Genomic DNA, 9,241 nt, shown 5'->3' on the forward strand with positions numbered 1-9,241 from the left:
GTGGAGAGTTTCCATCAGAGACTCCTGACTTGTGCCTTGTAGATGGTGGACAGACTTTGGGGAGTCAGGAGGTGAGTTACTCACCGCAGGATTCCCAGCCCCTGGCCTGCTCTTGTAGCCACAGTGTTTATATGGCTAGTCCAGTTCAGTTTCTGGGTGGAGAGAAGGCACCAATCTCTCCCCGATTCTAGGCGTGGAGGTCCTGTGGAAGAATTGACCAGATCCACCAAAGGAGAGCAGCTGGTGACACAGGATGTTCATCCAGGGAGAGTCCCGAACCTCATAATCCCACCCCCCGCACCCACCAAGCCAAAGCCACCAACTGCAGCTGCATTGGGAAATTCTCCAAGATCATGTTCTACACTGATGACAGTAAAGATCATGGAAGGCAGGGAACTTTTGTATAAACTTAATAGTGTCCAAAATACAATTGTAAGTACCAATACATTATTGAACTTATTCAGTGTAATAAATAAATGTCCCTAAAATACCAAATTGGTCAATTCCTTTTCCTGATCTCCTGTCGATTTGGATATTCTGAAATTATCATCTCAGACTCACTGATGACAAGTTGGTGACAAGGACTCATTGCCAGTGGGAAGTGATTCTGATTTCAATCCTGAACTATGATCTCCACAAGGAAGCAGTGAATGGTCTCCTTATTTAAGGAAGGATGTAAATGCATTGGAAGCAGTTCAGAGAAGGTTTACCAAACCAATACCTGAAATGGGTGGGTTGGACGGACTCGAAGAGTAAGATCCTGAGGGGTCTTGACAGAGTGGATGTGGAGAGGATGTTTCCTCTTGTGAGAGAATCTAGAACTTGGGGCTCATGGTTTAAAAATAAGAGGTTGCCCATTTAAGACAGAAATGAGAAATTTCTCTCTGAGGGTTGTCTGGAGGATCAGAATCCCCTCCAACTGGGAAACATACGAAATTAAAAATCCAGACCCACAGACCTGTTTTGACTTCATTTTGAAGATATAAAATACAAAATTTTTATTTGGAACAATATACTTTCATAAAATATTTGAAAAAACATTACAAGGCATTTCGAAATGGCCATCACAAAAAATGCAATCATATTCCACTTTTCCACACAGGACATGAGGTGTTTCAATGGAATCAATATTACAGACATTTCAATATGGTCATTACCGAGAGTCAGACAGTGCAAAGCTATTCACATTATCGACATACATCATGTTAACACTCTGAGGTGCTTCAATACAATGATGATATATTTAGTGTTCACTGTACACTTTCCGTCTGAATCGTACAGCCCGAGGGGTCTATACAATTCCCAGCCCCTCGGTGCACTGTAGCTGAAAGGTCTTAGACAGCGACCTTTCCCCATTGCGCCTTTGTGGCGGCTGCCCCCAAGCTCTAATACATCCCTCAGCACGTAGTCCACGGTGCCTCATTGTGGGGGGGGAGAGAGAGTGATGGGGGGAGGGCTGGCACCCGCAGGGCAGTGGTGGTGTTGGGGGGGGAGCCTCCACAGCGCAGAGGGTTATACGTTCATATGTAACAATCATCCATTCTGGGCTGATTTTCCCCTCCCTGACACAGGCTCAGTGCTGGGGAAACTCAGTCGGTGCTGGACAGTCCCGTTCCCCAGAAGGTTTTGTTCTCCAGCTGCTCCATCCTGATGCTCAGGTGCTGTTGTCACAAGGCCCCGTGTTTCATCTGGACAGGTCACCCCTGTCAAAGGGACATCCTTAGATGCTTCATTTCGATTGTTCGAGTGTCGCTTCCTAGGAGAGAAAAACCAGCAGAGTTCAGGTGACATTAAAAGAATCCAACACTATGGTGTGTGAAACAAACTGCAGAAATGTTCAAAGACTCTATCGGGCTTTAGGGAAACACATCTGGGAGGAACGGGATTTGGGTCAAACTGATCGGGAAGGATCAGGAACAGGGTCGGCAAAGTGAAAAATCCAACAGGATTGCATTAACTGTGGGGGGGGTAGAATGGAAGTTTTCCAGAGTTACCCTGAGCAGGATCATTCCCAGCAGCCTACATCCCCCTGTGGAGAGAATCCCCCCAGGATCCTGGGTCTACTGGGATACACTTTCAAGGCAAGTGCACTGGGTCTTGTAAAGGCTGCCTGAGAGGTGTGATGGGCCCCACCTCCCCAACATCTGGAGATGGATAGAGCTCTTTGCTGGAGAGTGAGTGCAGCTTGATAGCTCCATTAACTCCTTCCATCACCCAGTTTGACAGCTCTGTCCTTCAGGGCTCAGTCTGCTCAGTCAGTGGTGCTATTACTGACCCAGCCTTAATGATGGACATTGAAGACCTCACTCAGTACATTCTGTGTCCTCGCTACCCTCAGTGCTTCCTCCAAGTGGCATTCAACATGCAGGAGTACTGATTCATCAGCTGAGGGGGGGCAGCTTGATAACTCTGTTAACTCCTTCCATCAGTGAGTATGACTATATCACCCAGCTCTCCCAACATGGACACTAGTCCCCAGATGTTAGGGAGGGGATATTGCAGAGTCCACTGGGCTGGGTGGGTCTTTGTTGTTTCCTGATTCCATAACTGGGTCACATACACTGATCTGTTCAATTTTAGTCTCTTTTTTTCTCATGGTTTGATTCTGATTGAAGTGGCCGAGCAAGTCAGAGGACAGTTAAAAGTCAACCAGGTTATTGTGGGACTGGAGTCACATAGAGACCAGACTGGGTAAGGACGGCAGGTTTCCTTCCCTAAAGGGACATTCGTGAGCCAGTTGGGGTTTTACAACAATCCAACAGCTTCAGCGTCACTTTTATTGGAACCAACTTTATATTTCCAGATTTTTATTTAATAAACTGAATTTAAATTCTGGAAGTGCCATGGAGGGATTTGAACTCTCATCCTCTGGATTATTAGTCCAGGCCTCTGTATTACTAGTCTAGTAACATAACCACTGAATTACCGAACCCATACAGAGATTAAATACAGAATGCCTGAAACAGAAACCTCTCACCTCTTAGAGAGATGACCAAGATCAGTTTGCTCCCAATAATAGCCCACACTCGTGTTCCTGTAAATCTGACACTGATACTGGTTCATGTCAGACTTCCTGAGGTCATAGATCAGAACCAACCAGCTGCCCTGTTCCAGTTGATCTTTGAACAGTTTTGTTCTGTTTCTGAACCATGGGTCTTGTCCTGTCAAATCGTCATTCCCACCGATGAACTTGTGTAAATGTTCATGCTGAGATGTCCCCCAAATTACCAGTAAATCTGAGACTGGGACATTGCGTTTGTAGGTACAGGGCAGCACAAGCTGCTCCCCAAGGAGCCCAGAAACTGGCACAGGCGAGTCACCAGGGAAAGATTGTAAGTATTTATCCACAGATATAACCTCCCTGCTGGTACATTACATCCCAAGCTTCACATGGTTATACTGCGATGCTTGATTTACAAGAAGCACTGACCAGTAAATCACTGCTTTCATTTCTGTGGGAAGGTTAAAGCTCAGGCATTAAGGGCCTTCAACTAAACCCAGCTTGTGCTGGAGATTTGGGATCATGTACATCCACCAGAGAAGGCAAATGGCAACCTGGGTTTCTCAGCCCATAAAAAAGATGGCCCCTCAGGGAGAAGCCAGAGGGAGTGGCACCGCCCCATCTGGCACTACCCTAGGAGGTGTTGTGCTCAATTTTCCCCATGTCTATTGGAGGGGGATTTGGCCCCATGACCACCTGACTCAGGTGAGTGTTGAAGCCACTGAACCACAGCTGACCCCTCATCTAACATTATAAAATTTCACACGGTATTACCTTCGGTTGTGTTGTGTTGGTTATGATGATCAACTGCAGGAGTTACACTTGGGTCTGGGGTTCGACAAACTGGAATAGAAAACATTACAGTTCAAATGCGAATTAGATCCACTATTTAACTTAAGCATCTCCCTCCATTCAGCTAATCTACTGCTGAAGCCCTCATGTCTGCGTTTATTACTTCCAGACTCAACTATTCCAATGTTCTCCTGGGCAGTGTCCCACATTCCACCCTCTAATCTCCAGCCCATCCAAAACTCTGCTGCCGTCATATCCTAACACCCACACCAAGTCCCTTTCACATATCACCCCCATGTTGCTCACTGACATACATTAGCCTCCGGTCCAGTAATGCCTCAATTTTAATATTCTCATCCTTGCTTACTAATCCTTTCATTGCCTCCCTATCTCTGTAACCTCTTGTCCCTCCGACCATCCTTATCTCTAACTTTCTCCAACCCCTCAAATCCTCCCCATCTCTCCACTGTCTTCCAGCCCCTCCCTGTCATTGTAACCTGCAACCTTCACTACAACCCTCTGAGATCTCTGCGCTCCTCCAATTCAAGCCCCTGGAGCATCCCCCGTTTTCCATCGCTCCACTAATGGCGGCCGTGCCTTCAGCTGCCTGGGCGCTAAGCTCTGGGACTCCCTCTCTAAACCTCTTCGACACTGTCTTTCCTTGTTGAAGATGAGCCTTAAAACCGACCTCTGACTGAGCTTTTGGTCACCTGTTCCTAATGTGGCTCAGGGTCAAATCTGGTTTTATGAAGCTCCAAAGTTGAGATTTAACAAGGCTAAAAATGCTCTTTCAATTAAAGTTTTTGAAAGTTGGATAAACACCTGAATGGGGAAAGAAATCTGCAGAACTGTGGGAAAAGAGAAGGGGACTGGGATTAATTGAGTAGCTCTTCCTCAGAGGCAGCACGATGGGCTGAATGAACTCCTATGTTGCACGATTTTCAGTCACCACTCACACTGTAGATCTAAAGGCAATCATCCATTTATTTACTCAAATAGTGAGCGTGGGTAACATCACACTAAAGGGCAGCTGGAACGCCAGCTCTGGTTGGATGTACTCCTCCAGGTCTGATCACATGACCACGTTAGAGACATTGCTGCAGGATGACAGATTGGGACCTGAATATTAAAGGGCTCATGAAATTTAAGATGGACAGGAAGCTAGGAAAAGGTGGAGGGGTGGCTCTGTTAATTAACTGCAGTAATAGGTCATCCCTCACTATTGTGCTAAATTCAGGAAACCAGGATGTAGAAACGGTGTGGGTCGAGATGAGAAATGATAAAGGCAAGAAGTCATTTGTGGGAGTGGTGTACAGGCTCCCTAACAGTGACCACACAGTAGGATGGAATTTAAAGGAGGAAATAATGGGAGCTTGTCAGAAAGGCTCATGGGGACATTTTAATCCGCATATAGACTGGAAAAAAAATCAGATGGGCAAAGGTAGCCTAGATGAGGAGTTCATAGAACGTTTTTTGGATAGTTTCTGAGAACAGCATGTTCCGGAGCCAACCACAGAGCAGGCTATACTAGACCTGGTCTTGTGCAACAAGATAAGATAAATTGATATCCCCATAGTGAAGACACCCTTAGGTGGCAGTGATCATAATATGATTGAAGTTTACATTCAGTTTGAGGGAGAGAAGAGTGGGTCCAAGGCTAGTATTTTAAACTTAAATACGGGCAATTATTTGGGAATGAAAACAGAGCTAGTTAAAGTGAACTGGAAAATAAGGCTAAGGGATAGGTCAGTAGAGATGCAGTGGCAGATATTTGAAGGGACATTTCAGAATACACAAAATAAATACAGTCCAATGAGAAAGAAAAATTCCAAGGGGAGGACACACCATCCATGGTTAACTAAAAGAGTTAAAGACAGTATCAAACTTCAAGAAAAATCATAATTGCGCAAAGATGGGTGGCAGCTCAGAAGATTGGGCAGAATATAGAGAACAAAGAATGACAAACAGGTTAATAAGGAAGGAAAATTAAGAGTCTGAGAGAAAGCTAGTTAGAAATATGAATACAGATAGCCAGAGTTCCTATAGATACCTAAATAAGAAAAGAATTAACAGAGTGAGCATTGGTCCTATAGAAAACGAGTCTGGGGAATTAATAATGGGAAGTAAGGAGATGGCAGATGAATTGAACAGATTTTGTATCAGTCTTCACTACGGGGGATACAAGTAACATCCCAGAAATAGCTGTAAATCAGGAAAAGGGAGAGAGGAACTCAGGAAAATTACAATCACCAATGAAACGGTAGTGAAAAAATTGTTAAGAGTTGTGGGCTGACAAATCCTTGGGGCCTGATGGAATTAATCCAGGCTGTGGCCCTTTAGTTCAAGCTGGTTTATTTTTCAAGATAACTCCTCAACGCTACCACACAGTGTTCCAGCTGTATCTTTCTATTCTATTTAGATGGGATAATCAATGGCCATCACCTGTTTAACTAGCAATTGTTTTTATCAAGGTGATTGCCACATTGATAAATGGGTGGGATGAAATGAGTGGTGTGCCACAGGGATTAGTGCTGGGGCTTCAACTTTCCACAATTTATATAAATGACTTGGATGAAGAGACAGGAGGTATGGCTGCTAAATTTGCTGATGAAGTAAGTTGTGAAGGGGACATAGATAGCTTAAGTGATTGAGCAAAGATCTGGCAAATGGAGTATAATGTGGGCAAATGTGAACTGTCCATTTTGGCTGGAAAAATGAAAAAGCATATTATCCAAGTAGTGAGAGATTGCAGAGCTTAGATGGAGGGATCTGGGTGTCCTAGTGCATGGATCACAAAAGGCTAGTATGCAGGTACAGCAAGTAATTAGGAAAGCGAAGACAATGTGAGGTGAACTGAATATAAAAGTAGGGAGGTTATGCTCCAGTTTAAGGAAGGATGTAAATGTGTTGGAAGCAGTTCAGAGAAGGTTTACCAGACTAATACCTGGAATGTATTGGTTGTCTTCTGAGGAAAAGCTGGACACATTAGGCATGTATCTGCTGGATTTTAGACTGAGAGACAACTTGACTGAAACATATATGATCCTATGGTTCAACGTCCTGTCCAAAAGACAGCACATCCCTGTCCCTGAACAATGAGGTTCAAAACCCACACCACAGACCTGAGCTCAAAAAAATGCTGACATTCCCACTGTGGCACTGAGGGAGTGCTGCACTATTGGAAGTTCTGTCTTTTAGTCGAGACATTAAACTGAGGGTCCCTTTTGCCCTCTCCCATGGATGTAAGTGATCCTACAGCCAGTACTGGAAGTGGAATAGGTGACTTCCTCCTGGTTTATTTGGCCATCAACCAACATCCCTAGCAGAGCTGTAGATTACCAGGAAAGATGCAATATAAACACAGGTCTGTCTTTAATGTTGGAATCATCTTGAAGTGATGGGAGAAAACTGAAACTGGAACTTACCTGTCTGAGATACATTGAACTGCTGGTTGGGGGTCTCTCCTCGTGTCGCTATGATTCAGAACATATTTCACTGTCTGTGTGGCCTCATGACACAAGACTTAATGGCATCCACACTTCAAGATAAACTGGAACATCCTCATTGTTGTGATTGAGTTTACTTCAGTAGCAAAAACACATTCATGACTCCATTTAGTTGCTGTTGGTCTTGGTTCAGTGTCTGAGACGCACTGAACATCCTCATGACTGTGGCTTTTTCACCAGACACTTTTTTCCCTCTTTATTACAATCCCTTGCCGCTTCCCATCCCTTGTTCCCTCTACCCCAGTGAGCGTAGGTGAGAATTCCAGTCTCTGATACTGGGTTAAATCCAGCTGGGAACTGGTGTCTGATTGAAGTGGAAATCAACCCATCACCCATTGTATCTCCCAGACACTCCTGGTAGCAAATTGTTAGTCTGGATAAGGACTTGTCCATATAAAAAATATTCCTTATGGATCACAATCTACTGGATGTAAAAGGAATCTTTACAATGAAATATTAATTCTTGAGATGGGAGCGTCTTTGGCGAAGGCCGACGTTTATTGTCCATCCCGAGACGCCCCTTGAGAAGGTGGTGATGGGCCGCCTTCTTCACCCGTTTCAGCCCCGTGTGGTGAAGGGGCTCCCACGGAGCCGTTAGGGAGGCAGTTCCAGGATTTTGACCCAGTGACGATGAAGGAACGGCCGGTATATCTCCAAGTCGAGGCGGTGTGTGTGTGACTGGGAGGGGAGCTTGGAGGTGATGCTGTTCCCAGGCTCCTGCTGCCCTTGTCCTTCTCGGGGAGGCTGGAGGTTGTGGCTTTGGGAGGTTTTATTGAAGAAAGTGGGACTGGGAACAGAAGAGAAAGAAAACTTGTTATAATAAAAGCAAAAATACTGCAGATGCTGCAAGTTTCAACTGAAAACGGAACAGCTCTGAAAGCACCAACATTAAACTGGAATCATTAACTGTTTCCCTCCTGATCTGCTCAGTGTTTCCAGAATTTTCCAATTTAACAGACTCAAACAGATGACGTCATCCACCCACCCACAGGAGCGAAACCAGAGACAAAAAGCTGCCGGATCGCCGTGTCAATCAGCGCTCACCCCGCCCAACACAAATCAGGATCCAATCAGCTGCTACGCCGCCCTGTCAATCAGCGTTCACCCCGCCCAACACAAATCAGCATCCAATCAGCTGCTATGCCGCCCTGTCAATCAGCGCTCAACCCGCCCAGCACAAATCAGGATCCAATGAGCTGCTACGTCGCCCTGTCAATCAGCGTTCACCACGCCCAACACAAACCAGATCCAATCAGCTGCCGGGACGCCCTGTCAATCAGAATCTCCCCGTTTGCTGCGGCCATTTTCTCTCGATGTCGTTTTTTTGCTGATCCTGTTCCCGCTCCAAACCTGACAGTTTAATCCGGTATCAGCAGGAGGAACCGCCCGGTCCCCGCTCCCACTCCCGGTCCCCGCTCCCACTCCCGGTCCCCGCTCCCACTCCCGGTCCCCGCTCCGGTTTTCACTGAGGGACCCGCAGCTCCTTTTCCATCCATTTCCCCCCCCCCCGGATAAAGAGTTAAATCCCGGTGAAGATAAAGGAAAGTTTCCCCCCGGATCCCCCTCCCTCCCCCCGGGTGTGAGACACTGACAGGACCTGCAGCTCCTTTCCATCCATTCCCCGAGAGAGGGATCCGCTCAGAGCCGGGGACAGGGGGACAACAGGAGAGACACATCCACCGGGCCGAATGGGAAAGAGGCGGGGCCTGTGTCCGGCTCCATTCAGACAGGGGTGGAGGGATCATTCCCAGACTCTCCTCCCTCTCCCCCCGGGGCTGAAGTGAACAGTTTCCCGGGAGCCGGCACCGGGATTGTAGAATTAATCCAATCACCACAGGATAAAAGCAGCTTTTACCCCGGCTTTTCCTGACAGAGGCTGGGTCATTATTCCTCACTCCCCCCCCTAACTCACTGTGACAATGGGACAGGCCAGGCTGCTGCT

At 46.3% G+C, this 9,241-nt stretch overlaps 1 long non-coding RNA gene across 1 annotated transcript; it reads right to left on the reverse strand.

Moving 5' to 3' along the window:
* Positions 1-965: 965 nt before the first annotated feature.
* LOC144671618 (uncharacterized) lies at positions 966-8,968 on the reverse strand. Its single transcript, XR_013573958.1, has 4 exons — positions 8,892-8,968; positions 7,219-8,086; positions 3,776-3,844; positions 966-1,756 (listed from the first exon to the last, which is right to left on the reverse strand). It is a non-coding gene; the product is annotated as an uncharacterized LOC144671618 (long non-coding RNA).
* Positions 8,969-9,241: the final 273 nt, after the last annotated feature.

This window comes from Cetorhinus maximus, chromosome 33 (assembly GCF_964194155.1).
Source record: "Cetorhinus maximus chromosome 33, sCetMax3.hap1.1, whole genome shotgun sequence".
NCBI lineage: Eukaryota > Metazoa > Chordata > Chondrichthyes > Lamniformes > Cetorhinidae > Cetorhinus > Cetorhinus maximus.